Here is a 17988-nt window from a genome sequence, read left to right as displayed (position 1 = left end):
AGCAAATGGCTGGAGAAGCACCCCTGTTATTTCTACGCTCTCTGATTCATCTAGCCCTCAGAACTCTCTCCTAAGAATGTCTGAATTTGATCAGGACTGTAAGATGATTATGTTCTCACTACAAGTGGATTGTGAACTAAATCTATCAGGCTGGCAGCCAAGATCAATATCCTTCTCTCTCTCTCTCTCTCTCTTGTTTTTTTTTAAGGAAGTTCCCTTCAGCAGAGGCCATTAACAGATATTCTGTCCATATCTCATACAGAGTTTTCTGGACTTGTCTAGTGGGTAAAATTAGCTGCAACCGTTGCTAATTTGGCTCAAGAAGAAGCAACAGCTTCCTGTTTCTGAAGAATATATGGAGCAATATTTGAGAATTTTTAAATGATCAACGAAGAAAACTGTTTAGAAAACAAAAATAAATAGTGATTTCCCCCAACACACACCCAAGTTACCTCTCCATTACTGTCAAGCCTTTCTTTTTACTATAAAACAAATCAACACAGGCAAGTGGAAATAGTCTAGTAGTTTATCACAGTTTCCTGCATCAGGATTCTTTGAAAGCCAGTATATTCAGGTTTAACTCCAGCTCTTTTTCTTTTCTGTGAGGTTGTTTTATAATAAATAAACTCTGTAAACATTTTCTTTCCCAAGTGCCTCTCCTCAAGTATCTTTCCTAATGGTATTAGGCCCCAATTTGGCTAATAGGCAATGCTAACTCTCATTTAATTTAATATGCAAGGCTAGGTATGAAAGCCCTGATAAAGTAATAGGGGTCATTTAAGGAAAACACCCAAGAAATGAGCTTCTTACATATACTCGGTGAGATTTGGAAACACCATTGTTAGGAAATTCCTGAAACTTTTCTCCCCTGGGTTATCGGAGTCCAAGACAATTGATGACATTACATCGGTCGTTCATTTTAGCTTCGTGGAGCCCACAAAAATCAATAGTTTTCCATTATCAGGTCCAGCTGGGTCACTAGTCTGTCAATGAGCTGTTACAATTGCTGTACAGGGGTGAGCCTGACCAGTCAATTTGCTGCTGACAAGAGGAAAACATGCTGACAGCCACGGGAACAAGTCAGAACACAGATTTGCACTTCAGTTGGCCATTCAAAGAGACTCAGAGCAAGGCCATTTTCAAGACACAGGGCATACTCCCTGGGAGGCCTGAGGAAGGGGACACACACCCCACCCCGTTTTTACAGCACAAGTACCTAAGGGCCTGTCCTGGCTCCAGCCAACCATCTCTTTTAGAGACTATCCATAGTCACTGCCTTCGTTAATAAGAGGGCATGTAGCAGCCAGTTATCCTTAAAACATCTTCTATCTCACATTGTACCCAGAGAAGGTGTAAGAGGGAGGAATTCTACTTTTACTACCATCAGCTCAGATATAACTATGCATATCTTGGAGAATATAAAAACTTAAAGAGGAGGTAAATGGTCCAAGGCACCAAATATGAACAAATGTGACTAAACATGTTGCAAATAAGTATTGACTGAAGGACAAAAGGTCCTTTGGTGTTGGCATGTAGGCTGTTCCCTTGTTGCCTCATTATTTATAACATTATCTGTACTTTCATCTCAACTTGAGATATTTTACTAAACCAAGTGTCCCTCGCTGGTGTCTTATCCACAGCTGCTCTGTCCGATGCAGTGAGTATCAAGGGGAACTGAGTTCTAGTCCTGCCCAGCCCATAATTAGAAGGTATCAAGTAGTGAGTTTGGACACATATCTTAACTGCTCTACATTAATAAAATGGAGACATGATTGCCTTACCTACTGAGGTCACAGGTTGTCATAAGATTCAAAATGAGAGCAGTTGAGAAAGAGCTCTGTTCAAGTAAGTGACTGTGGTGTTTGTGTGTGTGTGTGCGCGTGTGTGTGTATTTGTGTGTTTCTTGCTCTCTGGAAGCTACCCATGCAGCAAGAAGTTTAGAAGCAACGGAAAAAAAAGTATTCCTTTCTCCAGAATAATTCTTTTTTGGTCTAGACTAAATCCTTTCCTTCATTAGGTGAATATATGAATAATCTATCATGTATTCCATTGTAACGAAAACCAAAATTTCAAGGACAGTACTAAAGTCTTAATGGCTTTTGTGGCCCTCCTTAGCTTGTAGAGAAGAGGATTGAGATGCTAGCAGTGAAGACACACACTATCTGGATTCCTGCATGCTGAGGGACTCCAAAGCAACAGGAATTTTTGCAGTGCTCTGGTCTCCTCATGCTAGTTTTATTTCAGACATCAAACTTAAGAGCTTAAAAGATAAATATTTTGAATTTGTTTCAATATTATGATTTTTAATGTTTTACTTTTATTAACATCTTCCAAGTTTTAAATTCTAGCCCCTTTTTTTAATGCCTCCAGTTTTGGGGTGATTCTTTTAGAAGTCAACATTCACTTGTGTTCCATCATCAAACAAAACTGGTAATCGACTATATTACTGGAAGCCAACTAGCTAGGGTTGTCATTTTTTTTTTCTTACACCACCAAAAAAAACATTTTCTTTAAATGAGTTAAAAATAAAGTAGTTTTAACAAGAGCAAATCTGCTAGTAATTAGATGAACCAGACTTATGTCTTCCAGCGCTTAGAAGCATGAAATTCATCAGAACTCTAATATCATTAATTAAAAAGAATTTATGTTTTTTTAATAAAATACTTCATGTTTTAGCTCCTTTATTCTTCCACCAAATGTGATTATGTGGGGGCTGAAGGGAATTCAGGTTAATATGTTGACACACTTAACAATGCAGGGTCATGTTGCACAATACGCTTCACTGGTTTAGTTCAGTACACCCCCTGACAGGGCCTAATCATTCCCTGCCCTAAAGGCAGAGGGAAAGAGAGGATTTTAATTACTGCTCTGTATGCAAGTTTGCCAGCATTAAATTGAGACATAATTAGGCCTCTGAATTTTAATAATTGTCCTAGCTAATTGGGCAGACAAGTACGTTATGCAGCATGGCGTGATTAGATAATTAGTATTTCCAAATGACAAAATTGGGCTCTTGATTACAAATTCTACATGAAGGGGGAAAAAGGTAGCAAGGAGATCTTTACAAGTCTATTAAGGGAAAGTTTAGCAATGTTGATAATTTACAGTCCATTAGGAAGCAACATTTCATTCTCAGAGCTAGGGGTCTGGGACAAGGGCCTCTGGCCAACTCTGTCTTCCACTTAAGGTTCCCCCTCCAACCCCCACCCAGGTTCTCTGCTTTCTCTGAGTCTGCTGCATCCACCCTCCCCCTTTCCCCATGCTTAGCAGTCACCACTGACCGTGGGTAAGATCTTTAACTAGACACCAGATGGCAGGTGGTAGCTCTGAAAAAGAAATCAAAAGACATAGGAAGGGTAGAACAGAAAAGGGTAATCTATCCAGGTTGGGGTATAAGTATCTCTTGTGTCTTTCCCTTGCAAACAGCTGTTCTTTCATTCTTCTCCTAGAATTCACTACTTTGATTGTATCATCAGCTCCACTAAAATCTTTTTGGTGGAAAATCTTAGATAGACGTCTTAAATTTGGAGGTATTATTTTGTTGGTGTGAAGAGCTTGGGTGTTGGAGACTGATCTGGGTTTGAGATTATCACTAGGAGTGTGACCTTTGTTAAGTTACTTAATCTTGATAAATCTCAGTTTTCTTATTGGCAAAATGAAGAACCTTCCCACATAAGATTATTGATAGGATTCAATAAAGTAATGCATATAATACAAAGCACAGTGCCTGGCATGGAGTAACTGTTCAATAAATATTAGCTATTCAATGCAAATAAAATCAATAATGTTGGAAGGTACAGTATGAAGGTGCAGGATCTGGCTCTTTGCTATGCCAGTACTCAAATGAGGCAAGCGTCAGTAAACCCTTTGCCTTCTGAGAGAACAACATGGTGCTCATTTCTGCTGTGGGAAGCCCAATGGCAATAGGTGCCCTACAGTTCAAATACCCAACCAGATTTTCTTTCTCTCCATTCTTCAGAGGTTGGCATTGCAGACAAAACCTGCCATGCAGAAATCATGGGGGAAGTTAACCTAAGAAGTTTGTGGTCTAAACTCTGCATCTTACCCCCTACACCTTGTGACTCACTCTCCACAAATATCAGTTTATTGCCCATAGAGGCATACTTCTGGCTGCTAAACTTTTCTCACAATTAATAATCAGTAGGCTGGGCTCTAGAGCTATGATTTTCAGGCAAAAGGAATATTAACTGGATACAAACCAGTCAAGACAGCCTACCAGACTGGAAGAGAATTTATGACTTTCTCAGAACTTTGTGCCATCTCATCTATGTATGATGGAAGCATTCTGGCAGAGATTCCAATTCAGAACGCACCGTTCTCTCCATGGGTAAACTATATATCACCCTGGAATAATCTACAGTATATAATACCTAAATAGCAGAGGGAGGGGGAGAACACCCTGAGACCCAAGAAAGAACAGAAACTTAAGTATAGAATGCAAACATGCATAGAGTAAGATATTATTCTTCGGGATAGGAATGAAGAAAGACAGAGTGATCCTTACGCCTGATCTGTATTTACACAGTAAGAAAACCTCTCCTCTTGGGGCTGCGAGTCTGTCTTCCTGTTGTTCACAAGGACGCTGCTCATGGAGTCACACGCATGGCCAAAAGAGTCATTGCAGAGTTCTCACCCTCACTGCACTTTCCAAAGTTGCCAAGGGGAAACATCACCCTCGGCGAGAGGGCGGGAAAGGTAATAACTGTCATTGGGATTTTTTTTCCCCCTGCCACACAATGCTGGAGCTTTTCTCCCCCTCTTTATGAAGAAATGCGTTTATGACTGGTCGCTCAACACCTTGTTGGTTTTGACTGCAGAAAACACACCTTATAAATATACGATAACTATCCTGTAATAGAGAGTGTGACAATTTACTTCACAGTGCGATTCGGGCTGCTAATTGATCGTTTCAGTCCAGAGACGATTTGGAATAAATTATAGCCATCAGGATATCACAGCTCATTTTGGTGGAAGGATCTCCTCGTCGTTTGGCGTTGTCTCTGGGAAAGCCGATGATACCCGGAGGGCTGAGTAGAGGAGGGAGCCGGCAGGCGAAAAAGTGGTCGAGGGGCGGGGCTGGCGGGACGGGATAGCGTCGAGGGGCGGGGCCGGAGGGGCGGGGCCGGAGGGCGGGCGGGGCGGGGCCGAGGGGCGGGGCGGGGCCGAAGGCGCGGCCCGTGGCGGCGAGCGCGGGGCCTGCAGGTCCACTGCCGGACGGTAGAGGCCTCCCTTCTGAGGAGGCGGTGCGGGCGCTATCCGCTGGGGCTGCGTTCCGCGGCGTGAGCCTGCGCGTCCTTCCCCGCGAGGTACCTTTGCGGCCCGGCCTAGTGTGAGTATTCCCCACCCGCTCTCCTCCTCCTGCAGGAGGCAGCGCCCGTTCATTTGAGGTGAGAGTCTCCCTCGGGCCGCGGGCCCTGCGCAGGGGCGGGGGTGCTCGCGTGCGCGGGATCTCGCCTGGCGCTTGAGGCTTCCCGCCGCGGGAGCGGACGTGGTAACGCGGCGAGCTGCTGTCTGAGCTCCGGGAGCGGGAGTAGCAAGGCGCGGAGGCACCGCGGCCCTGTGGGAGTTTTGTGTGCAGATGAGCCCCCGCGGTCCGGGGGACTCTGGTTCTCATGCCGCAGTTGGGGAGGGGACTTGTGGAGAGACCCAGCCTCGGAGGGAACTTGCCCATAGCAAACCCCAGGGGAGGGCGAGGAGAGAGCGGGCCGGCTGGGCTTCGTCGTCAGGTGCTGCCGGGTCACCCGGACGCGGGGTCGCGTGGGCGGCGGGTCACGCGATGTGGAATCAGGGAGAACGGCGGTCTGAAAGCGGTGACGAGAACGCCACCCCGGAGCCGGGAACGCTTCGCGAGGCCGAGCCAGTAGACCCGATCCTGACCCACCCATATGTCGGGTCTGGTTCCCCAGCCCGCCTCAGGGACTGTCGCGCCCTCCAGCCCCTCGCCTCTGTCATTTCCAAGCAAAGTGTGTGCCATTGAGTGATGGTCATGGAAAAGAGACACCCAAAGGCTTCTCCCTGAACGGGATTCGAATTAAAAAAAATATATATATATATGTATGTATATACATATATATATATGTATGTATATATATGTATATACATACATATATATATATATTTTTTTTCTACTCCTGAGGCGGGCGCTTGCCTTTTTGCCCCCTTTCCACCCACGTGACCTCCATGCAACTTTCATTCCCTTCTTAAGTTAAAGCTTAAGAAGTCTTGAGGCCCTTCAGCTCACACATAGCATAGCTCCCTATACCGATTGCTTAAAGTCGTGTCTCGCAAACTGTTCTTAGTTTTTTAGTCCTCTGTCACGCTAATACATTATATCAATCTAGGGCACGGATGTTTCTGTGCAGGCGATTTTGACAGCAATCATCATACCAAGCTATTATGAAGTGTGATGTCAGTGCGTTCTGGAGGATGGATAATATATAAGCCCGTTCTTGACACGCTATCTTGCAAGGAAACATTTGAGACCATCAGTAAGAGGCATTTTAATTCACACACCAAAAATATTTTGTTTGGTTGACATCTTTCAAAATGCTGAAAGAGGTAGTAGCATTTATCATTTTGTAGGTATTTATCAGTACTCGCAAAGTCCCCATAGGAAGGAGGAGGGTTTTGTCTTATTCCTGTTCTATCAGATACACTGAGGAACAGAGATGTTATGTGACCTACCAAATAGTCTCATAGTAAGTCAGTGAGAGAGCTCTGATATCAGACCAAACATACTGGAATAATTGGAAAACTGAGGAAACTAGGTATGTTTATACTTCTATTGTGAAAGATGGTCATCTGCTAGCTTAAATAAGAAAACATGCTTTTAGTACAAGTACTGGATGTGTGAAATGATGAATTTATCTCAGGTATGGAAGTCAGGTAATTTTCTGTAGAACTTTAGTCTTAATGATTACTACTGACTCATGGGTATTAAAGTTTAATTATATCAGGAGTCACTTGAAACCAGTGATTAAGTTCAAAACTATGGCTAGGGCCCTAATGAATGAATTCTAAGATCTAAAGTAATCCAAATCTAAGCAGATGCTTTAGACTTGATATTATATAAGAGTTAGAAGTTATATTTACAGAGACCAAATCCTGTGGGAGTTAATTTTACAATGAATTTCCTATATGTTGACCCAACATATGGTTTTCTTTTCCTCCATACATTAATTCAGTAAGCATTTATTCATTACCTATTATAGATCCTCCACTTTACTTTGAGATTGAACATGATCCCTACAGGCATTTAATAAATAATTCTTTAAAATGCAACTAAAACTAGACCCAAGAAACCCAAGGAATATTATTATGAAGGATTTAAAAACTATAGCCTTTGATTGTACAAATGGAAAGTTTTAGTGACTACTCTCAAGTAGTAAGTTAAGGGGAGGAAATAAATTAGAAATCAGTTTTTGCCAGCCTGTGCCCTGTTCACAGTACCATGTTTTCTTCCCTTTAAAACGTAAACACAAAGTTTAAAGGAGTTACGCGATTGAAGAGATTTATGATATTCTTTTAATTATTTTAGAATATAAAGTTTTCCTAAAATGATCTTATTCTTTATATGGTGTACTGGACTCTGGTTTTATGTGAGTGGAAATGCTATATTTTTAGTTAAAATCAAAACCACATTATTTACTTTTTTTCTCCCAAGCTGAAGTAAGAATTGCCTGCCATTAAATTAAGCAAACAAAACATATCCCAAGTAGTCACAAGTACACCTGGCTAAAATTCATTGGTTTAATACAAATAGAAAAACGTGGCCAATGTGTTTATCCCAGTTATATGTACTTCTGATTTTTTTCTTGGATAATGCTTGAAATCATTCACAGCAATGCCTAGATCCTTGAATAAAAACATTTTTTTGTGTGTGTGAAATCTGTAAGATGTGCCTAAAGAATGTAAAATTTTGTGAAGTATAATAATAGAAATGAAGATGTTAAGAGTAATTTATCCTTAATCCTAATGTACTGTAGGGCTGAAACTATATACCCAAGATATGACTATACATTAATATAGTATATATATAGTCAACTGTATAGTCAAATGTATAGCAACAAATATGTTCATGTCTTTCACCCCAGATTTAGGCTGGATGTAGAGATTAACAAAGTTTGAACTGAGATAAAAAGAACATCCTTATTTCAACCAGTCATAAGATCTGGAACTTTGAGTTCTACCTGCTTTGATGAACTTGGTTATTGCTCAGAAATTAGGGAAGGGGACCTGCTGAGCCCTGGATACAGGTTTACAAATCTAACTAAAGGAATAGTAAACAAGATGGACCAATTCCAGATCTTTCCTGGGGAAAGACCCTGGACTTTGTCCATTAGGTAGACAAAACAGCTCCAAAATTTTATGTTACCAAGTACAAGGGAGTATCAGGTACCCAGCAAACTCTCAATAAATGATGATAATTGTGGAAAAACAAGTGACAGTGATGTTAGCCTTTCTTTTGAAATGGATAGCCTAACCATCGTGCCTGCTCATCTTCTGTAGATTTAAGAACTATCCAAATATTTCTTAATTTGAATCTAAATATTAAATTTTGTATATAGTGTTTATAGCTTCAGGACTGGAGTAGGAGTTCTTAGTATGTCTCAGTTATTTGTAATAGAAGTTTGGTTAGTGTAGCTGGAAGCCCATCTCTTCAGATAAAGAGGAATTTCCTGGTTTTAGATTTACAACATTCACATGTGGAGCCAGAATTTAGAAAAGATTGGAAATAACCCTGAGAACTGGGAAGTATCATGTGGTAGAAAGAATCCTGGACCAGGGATGGAGACTAGGTTTATCATGTACCGAATGGATTACTTGAGGCAAATTTTACTTTCCTCATAGGCAAAATGTATGTACTAGTGTGTACCAGTACTAGTATGTACATTGCCAATGGGTCAACTTGAAAGGGTGGTTTTGAGCCTCATCCGAGATGAAGTGAATGGAAGGATTTGGTTTAGTAAGTGCTGTGCATGTACAAGGATTTTGTGTGCCACAACACAAGTTTTATGGATGAAAGTAAGAGTCAGAGCCCTTGAGCTGTCCAGATATTTAAACCAAAATGTAAATGAAGCTAGAAACCCCACTTTGTGAACTTGGGAGTATAGACTCGTTTTAGCATGGGTACTAGAGACAAGTGATAATTTAATCATTATTGCTCCTTTCTCAGACTCATAAGAGGTACCCTGTTGCCATGCAAGAGATTTTTTTTTAAAACACTTCCTAAAGACCTGTTGGCTATAAAGAAACCTGCTAGCTCACTTAATACCATCAAGTTCCAGATCTTCAGCACTTGTGCCAAAGGGACAATCTCCATGTGGGGGAAAGTAGACTTCCAGGCCTTGATTCTTATACTCTCAGAAGTTCTTTCCGTAGAGATTCATTAATCTCATACCACTTTTGTGTCTTAGAAGAGAACAAGAAGCTGGCTGGAGTTTCATATATTGGTTTAATTGGTCAGCTGTGAACATTTTTTGCAATTGTTATTCTTCCCACAGCAGCAACCCATTTTTACTGCAGAGACAGCAAGACCTCCCTCCAACCCCCTTTGCAGGCCATTTTAAAAAATTAACACCTGTGTCTTTTATTTTCTCCTACTTTCCTCTGTATATAAAAGGTACAGAGGCTGCTGTGGCAAGGGCACTGTATCCCTCTTTCCCACAGAAACACCAGTACAGATATAGCATCATTGGTTCCTACTAACATGGGGCATGGCTCCTAGAGAGAAGGGGATGATGGGTGGGTTGGTCTGGGATATTATGGAATGATATACACTCATCCTTTCTTCTGTTCAGTTTCAGAATCTGCCCTACTGAGGAGTAAAAACAGTGCCCTTTGTCTAAAGACATTGTTACCAGGTTGCTTTCTGGAGTTTTGTTGAGTATCCTCCACACGATAACACTTTATAAATTCACATTGCGTGAAGCATAGTTTATTTGAATCAGTACAGTATATTGGCCAAAGAAAAGGGGCATTCAGTTCAGACAATCTGTTTGAATATCAGATCATCTACTTGCTGAGTGGCTTGGGCAAGTTTCTTTATCTCTCTGAGCCTCAATTTCTTTATCTGCAAAATGACAATAATAATAGTATCTGCTATTAAGGATTGTTGTGCATGAAGTGTGTGCTTAACAAATGTGAGCTATATTATTAGGCTCTGGAGAGTGAGAAATACAAGTCAAATTCCCATTTTCAAGGAACTTACAGTATAATTGGAAGGGAATTATACTGTAAGGCAGAGAATGGGAGTGCCAACTATGTGCTGCAGATAGTAAAGCAATCTGCCAGTGACTAGGATGATGGTGAAAGGTTTCAAGATAGAGGTGGGAATTTCTCTCTGGGATTTGTAAGCTGAGTGGGATTCAGATATACATAGTAGAGCTGAAAGGCATCCCAGATGGCAAAGGGAAGGAGTGATGAGAACACACGGCACAGCAGGGGTGGGAGTATGCCAGAGTGGAAAGTAAACCAGCATTTGAGCCAGATAAGCATAAGAATCCTGTCTCTGCTGTGAGATCTTCGTTGGACAAGTACCTTAATTTCTTTAGTCTCAGTTTCTACAGTCTTATAATCATATCTCACTAAATCAAAAGACTTAAATTAGGTGATGTTTATAATGCCTAACATGGTGCCTGGCACCTAACAAGTGTTCAATAAAATGAAGATAATTCATGTGGTGTTTTTAGTGGGAGAGCTGTCTGCCTGAAGAGCTGTGTTGCTTTGTGTAGGCCAACAGTGGGAAACAAACCAGAAATGGCCAATTAATGACTATGGGGAGGGTGGAGAGGAGGATTAAAGGTAATTTAGGGAGCTGGACCTGTTATAGGGTATCAGAGCTATCAAGGTTTTTCAGTAAAGTGGGGGTTTAGGATGGTTAATCTCAAGGTGCTATGAAGGCTATTTTGAAGGTAGGAAGAAATTTACTCAAGCACATGTAAGGTGGTACAGATCTACATTAGGATAGTGGCTACATTACCAGACCTGGCTGATGTGGTCTCTTTAAAGTTTCTTTCATAAAAGGAGCTTAGGGTTCAGCAGTGTGGAGTTAGGGAAATTTTGTTTTGTTTTGATTTGATTTGTAGACCCTAATATTTAGTGTCAGTTTTCCAGAATAAAACAACTGTACTATAGGTCCATAACTTTGGAAAATAGAACTCACTGACTATCCAGGGACTATAAAAGGTAGTAACTTTAATGCTAAGTAAACTCTAGAACTTGCTCCAGCTTATAAAATAGCTCTTTTTAAAAGTTCCTTTTCCCTTCCTGTTAATGCAGATAGGTGTGTACTCTTCCCTGGTGTTCAGGAAGGTACAGGTATAGATCATTTATAGCTGTATGGAGTTTGAGGTTAGAATTGTAGTACTAAGTCTCATTGGGTTAAATGGGGAGGATGCTCTCAAGCAAATAGTAATTTTGATGACTTTATTTGGTGACATTGTGATTTGAATGAGAAAATTCTATCTTCTCCCTGGAGTTTAAAAGTGATTTAATTAAACATACAAACCTAGGAAATAGTTTTGGAAACTAGAAAATTCTTTTGTATTGTCTCTCATTCTCTCCTAACCTCTCTTTTTTCTGTCCATAGTGGTTTTATAATGGAAGAATATATGGTAGGTAATTGTATTTGTAAAAAGAAAATCACACTGGTATATGGACACCAGTTTTAAAAATGTGAGGAAATCTCAACTGCCTATTACTGTTCAGTGGTAGGCTTTAAACATATTAAGTAGGAAAGGATAACTGCCCTACCACTGATTTCCTGAATTTTGCTGTTCTCTCATATGACTACAGGGATAACATGGTGTCACAATAGTTAATTGTGGCCATGCATTGCTTCTCTTGGAAGGAGAATACACATGCAAGGGGATTGTGCGTGGTGGTTGACAAAACACAGAAAGGAGGTAAATGACAAAGGAAAAAGCAGGCCCTGTGAAGTTATAGGCAAAGCAAGCTAGCTTAGTCTTGTCACTTCTGTGCAGAGGCAAGGAGTGTATTTTATTTTCCTCTCCTGAGTTTATTTAAATCATCTGCTGGGGTGAGGGGTGAGGAGAAATCATGATGTTATAAGGCTGATTAAGATGCAAACATGCCGATTATATCTGGGTTCTGACTCCTTTTCACTCCATCCTGGAAACAGAAGATTGCAAAAGAAACCTGTTCCAAGAGAAGGAAGGGGAGAAAGCAAAAAACATCGACCCACTTTTTAATGAAAGATTTTCTGAATATATATTATTTTTACATTTCTCTTATCCATGCCACCCTAATAGATCATCCAGAGTAGCTCCTGGCTGAAACCCTGGCCAGAGGGTTCGGACCAGAGGCAGGTGGCATTGTACAGAGGGACAGATGCCGATGTCATAATTTTGCTGCAGGAACCTCATCAGAGACCAAGTCTCCCTTCCCACATGGATAGTGGGCATTGGGCCTCAGAGAGGGCCTCAGTGCAGATTTTAGCCTTGTCCCTTTCTCTAACCCCTCTGCCTTCCGCTCCTGGAGTGGGATCTCTCTCTTTCCCCCCTTTTTTCAATTAAATGAATTAATTACCAGGCATTTAACTTTTTGCCAGACTCTTTCATTATGCTCAGAGTTGTTGCTGAGCGGCAAAGGGAAGTAATAACATTCGCAGTGAGGGGCAAATCCTGTTAATGAACAAATTAAAGTTCAAACAATGATTCAAGTTCACAACCTCTCTGTGGCTCTTCTCTTTTTAATAAGAGTTATACATGTTACTTTCCTCGCTCTTTTCTCCCTTTTATTACTTTTTAAGCTTTTCATCAACACTGCCAGGGCATATTTGAGACTCCCAACCTTTCAGCCCTGACAAGGACTCGAGCAGTTATAATCCTGTCTTAATTTGGCAACTTTTGTAAAACACATAAAGGGCCCAGGGTCACCTTTGGTCGCCAGGGCTCTGTGACCCTATAGTTTCCACCTCCTGCCTGGGTTGCCTGGGCCTTTCCTCTGGGTTAGCATTCGACTTCCAGCAGCCAGGATCTTATGACTGAACTTCCCGCCGTGGGGCACAGCCTTGCAGGGCGGCCGCCAATATCTGAGCCCCGTTTTTCTCCTTTCCCTCTCCAGTGGCCTTTTCCACCCAGCTGGTTGCAGTGCTTGGAGAAAGGGGAGACTGAGGAGAGGGAGGGGCCTGGGGACTAAAACCTTTATGGGGAAAGGGGTTTGAAGTAGGAAAGATGCCTGCACCCCTCACCACTACCATTACCAAATACTCCTGCTCACCTAGCTGAGGGGACCATGGCTATTGAGGCTCAGAAAAGCCCAAGCCTCCTTGGCCCTGACTGGAGTCGGAGCTGGGCTCCAGACCCTGGCGGGAAGGAGCCTGTGAGGCATCTGGTGCCCGCCTACTTCTCCTTCTCCTTCCCCTCGATATCCCCCCCACCCCCCATGCTGTGGACTGCGTGGGGGTCTTTTCTACCTCCTCGCCTGGCTTCTCAACACCATCCCCTGAGCGTGGCTTGATATAATCACCATGACAACTGCAATCTAGGAGCATACACATAATAGAGATGAAATAGACAAAAGATTAGCATGCCATGAAAAGTACAATAAGTTTCTTATTTAGCATTTAGATAACTGTCTTTCCTTCGGAGCAAGCTTCAAAGTTGAAGCCAGTTTAGACCAAGAGGATTAATTCTTTCTCCCGCATGCTTCATTGAATCTCTCATTACCAAACTTTGTCTGTATTGATGTAAGATTTGATTGAAGATTAGAGCATTTAGCAAATCTTGCTTTTCTGCATGTATCAGGTCCTTTCAAGCACGGATCGCGGTGCCTGGTGGTCAATACCCTTACTTTTATCCAGTGTCTGCTTCATTTAAACTTAATCAACTCCATCAATGAACTGGAACAGGGAAACGTCCCTGTGGTAAGAATGTTGTGCTTTTGTGGGATAATTCTTTGCTCTTTCTCGATCCGTTGGCGTTAAACCTAAAATTGCACTATGATGAACTTTTTTTTTAATCAATATGATAATGACAATTGAGCCTGAACGCTCTGGTAGGACTTAGAGTAGAGCAGGATCTGGCCTCTATTACCAAAACAACTTCTGGTCCTGCGATAGTCTGCCTCCTTTTGTGTGGCTTTAATACCTTTTCTTCCCTGACATTGAATATTGCTCAAGCTGGAAAATGATGCATCTTTGTAGGGAAGGCTCGTATGTCACAGCCAGAAAGTGAAGCAGACCGATTGGTTGTGTGAATTATCTGACTTGCTGCAGTGAATTATTTGCACTGTTTCCCTACCTAGTCAACAAGTTCCTGAGGTATAGTAGAGATCAATCAAAACTGACAGCCTGTGTGTGAAGGCTTTACTGTGTAAATCTGGCGCACTCATCCTGGCCATGCCGGCCCTGGCATCTGTATATCATTTTTATACTGCTACCAGTAGAGCAATTTCAAAAGTATTTGCAAGGAAAATGCGTGTCCCCATCTGTTCCTGGAAGCATAAATGTGCCACCTTCAGAGGGTTTTCACTGGTAATCATATCTTTAATGATCAACAGACTAGTGATATATATTTTTCCATAAAATGGGGTTTTCTTCACTTTATTGTGATTGGCTAGAATAAATAGCTTTTCCATATGTTAGGGAGATAAAATATAAGATTAGCAGAGATCATTTGTTGGGTAGTAAACAAAAGAAACAATTCATTTCAAATAATCTTTGAAAAGAAGCCACAACAAAATTAAGTTGCAATAACAGCATCTGAGTTCCCAGATCAGAAACAGACCTTGTTCCTCCTTGGCAAAGGAGCCATTTAAGAGCAGAAACTCAGAGTGTTCTAGAGGACTCTGGTGGCTTATTCTCAGAGGCAAGGGAGGGAAGGAGCAGGGTAAGAAGGAGAGGGCAGAATAATACTTATTTGTTCTACTTCTGTTTTAAGGTCATATTTCCTTTCCCTTTATTTTACCCACTATTTGCTCACCCTCACTGCAGGATCCTGGGTAAGTTGGTGGGCCATGTGTTTAGAAAGCAGAAAAATGCCAACCTGCTGAATTCTCTTCAGGCCTACAAGGAGATGGGGATTGTTCATGTACTTTAACGTAAAAGTTGGTTTCCTCCTTGGGAGACTGTTCTTCTCCCACAGAAGAGGGTGACTTCAGAGGGTGGAACAGAGTAAGGGCCTTTACATGAAATTCCAAAGCCAGGCTAAAGGCTCCTGGAGTTAGCCAGTACCTGACAGAAAATCCCTAGGAAGTGTTCTTAATGATCTAATCTCACCTGTATAGTTTACAGACTGCAGTTACAATTGGGTGCTCACCACCACCTGGCTGCCAGACACACACCCATGCATGTGTTCTCCACACTCAGCAACCGAGAGCCCTCTCCGTTTTTTTCAGATGCAGAAACTCAGTTCTGTTGATATTCTTGGTTCTTGGTGATATTTGGAAGCTTCTGCTCTAGGAACAGGTTGTAAGTGCCTGCTCAGGAATCTCCACTTCTCCTTTGTTTCCAGGGTCAGGAGAGAACCCCTTTTCACAAAAGACTAACATTAGTTGCAAGACACCTGAATCTGAACAATGCCTTCAGCCCTTGAGCTCTCCAGAAAATAAGTGCAGAGCTAGTTAGGCCTGTTTTCTACAAGTCAAGATTTAAGAATGAGAAGCGGGGTGAGAAAGGTTCTCTCTAAACATTGGTTAACTGTTAATTTGGTCCTTTATTCTTTACTGTATGTATTGTTACTGACTTTTTTCCTTGGGATAATGGGAGGAAAGCCCCATCTTTTCTGTATATCTTACCCCTCACCACCATATTCTACAGAATTTTTTGCTCTCTCCAAATGCTTACTGTTCTCACTGTGTTAGTTTCAAAGTGGGAGACTGGTCCCAAGAAGAAAATCTCTGTTAGCATCTTAGACTTAACTTGTGTTATTTTCTGGCCCCAGTGAGGCTTAGGAACATCTAATAGGACAGTAGAAAAACACCTTACCCCAGGCCTATGGCCAGAAGAAGATGAGAAAGCCACTGTCAAATGTGGCTTCACATTGTATTGTGATACACTGTAGATTTCAGTCTTCAGTGAATTTTCTTGCTATGAGGAAGTTCTGGCACGTGTTATGTATGAAACATGATTTGCACGCAATTCAAAAAACCGAATTTCTGATTTCTGTGTATTTTAGTTTGAAACTCATTTAGCATTGAATTTCTGTTGTTTTCTTAAAATGAAAGGAAGTAAAAAACCTTACTAACTGATTTTGTGTGGAAGAAATAAATCTGAGTTTTACTCCTCTTGTCCAGGAGGATGAGAGGCTGTTGCTACTATAGTTGGGATGTTTCCCACTCCATCCTTCTGTTCCCCCGGGGGTCGTGTCTTACACATGAGCCTCTGCCAGAAATATTGCTTTCCACACCACAGTAGAAGACATCTGCAGAGCTTGCCTTTGGGTCTCTGGTTGACCGAGGCTCTGAACCACAGAACTGCATGCATCCAAGGTTTTCCTAAACCCTAGATTGGAGTCATTTGCAGTACATAGACCTTTGCTGCTTCAAAACCACAGACCCTGTACACATATACTTCCATAGCAGAGACGGAAGTCTTGGCAACTATAGGACAAAGATTGGAAATTTTAAAAACACACACTGTGTTCAAGGTTAAAATTAATTGCACTGACAATGCTATCTTTTTCCCTCCACAGACTTAACTGCTACCAAGCAACCTTATCAGTCTGGGCTTATTTCAATGAAAATGCACTTAATTCCAGAAAAACTACTAGATATCTATATGTAACAATATTATTTGTTAACCAATTTTATGAAAACAAAAAGCCCTCCCACTTTTGAGAAGAATATTGAACCCAAACTCTATTTCAGATATTTAAAAACATGTAAGTTAATAGTGTTAATTTCCACATACTGCCTCATGATTGTAATGTGAATAAGTATGCGGTACTATTTGTATTTTAGATGCTCCTTAACCAGACAGGGAGGGCATTTTGGAAGGAAATTCAGTTTTTTGTTGTTGTTGTTTTAATAAGCTTAAGGCTCTTTTGATTAAGGAAAATAAACTAATAGTTAAGACAAAATGAACTTTTAAATTTTGGTATCAGTCAAGTTAAATTACCGATCAAATGCCCCCTGGATCTTAAAAATGAAAAGGTGTTTAAAGTTTATCAGAAATGAAAAATTGAGAGGAATGAAGTTTCTTTCTTGTTCTCCCTCACTCTAACAGCACAGTAGTAATAGTTTGGGTTACTCCTGGCTTTTATTGGGGATTTTCATCTTGTTCCAGAAGGAAATAGCAGGAAGGCAACTTGTATAATTAATAGTCACATGCTAACGAATGAAATTTCCGGGCAGAATTTCTACACTCACCCTTGTCTCTGGACAGTGTAAAGGGATGTTTTAATTTGGAGTCAGAACAACTAGGTTAATATCTGGAGACATTCCCCCACCCCCCCCCCGCCACCCCTTTGGGAGAAATGGGAGGAAAAAGGAAGAAAAATTAGTTTTACTCAGCGGCCAAAGGACTATTCCAGGAGTCAATGAGGTAGGGAAATTTGAATTTCGAGGCAGTGCTTTTCTGCTACCCCACTGCATAATAATCTCGGAGCTAGTCACCTTGGGAGTGGGTAGCCGGTGGTCGCTATCAGATCCCAGTCTCTCCTACCTCTTCTCAGTTGGCTTTTGCCCTAAGACTTCAGGTACTTTCTTCCTAGATTCCCCTCCCCCACCCCAACGCAGACGTCAAGGGGCGCGACAGCTGTTTCGAGAATCCCTCCGGGCGTTCAGGATCCGGGTTTAGGCGCCTTTCACCGCTCGGAGCAGTTGGATGAAGGCCGTCCTTGGCCGAGGCCTCCGGGGCACGTGACCCGAGAGCTGCGCCCGGGAGCCGTCCTGGGTAACGCTAGACCAAGCCGCCTGGAGGCGCGACTCCGCTGCTCTTGTGCCCGACGCCTCTGGCAAACCTGGCCTCGAGCGCGGCGGCCTTCCCACCCTGAACCCAGGGTC

General features: G+C 41.9%; 1 long non-coding RNA gene across 4 annotated transcripts in view; it reads left to right on the top strand.

Annotated features, from left to right (window-relative positions):
• Nucleotides 1–5199: 5199 nt before the first annotated feature.
• Nucleotides 5200–17988, top strand: part of LOC105289102 — a 55269-nt gene continuing 42480 nt past the window's right edge. The window contains exon 1 of one of the 4 annotated variants that reach the window (XR_002779257.1): nucleotides 5200–5408. This is a non-coding gene — a long non-coding RNA (uncharacterized LOC105289102). The remainder of the gene's footprint in view (nucleotides 5409–17988) is intronic. The other 3 variants (XR_002779258.1, XR_002779259.1, XR_895642.2) reach the window with 3 other exon arrangements.

This window comes from Pteropus vampyrus, unplaced genomic scaffold (assembly GCF_000151845.1).
Source record: "Pteropus vampyrus isolate Shadow unplaced genomic scaffold, Pvam_2.0 Scaffold22, whole genome shotgun sequence".
Taxonomy (NCBI): Eukaryota; Metazoa; Chordata; class Mammalia; order Chiroptera; family Pteropodidae; genus Pteropus; species Pteropus vampyrus.
This window is presented reverse-complemented; position numbering and strand designations above follow the sequence as displayed.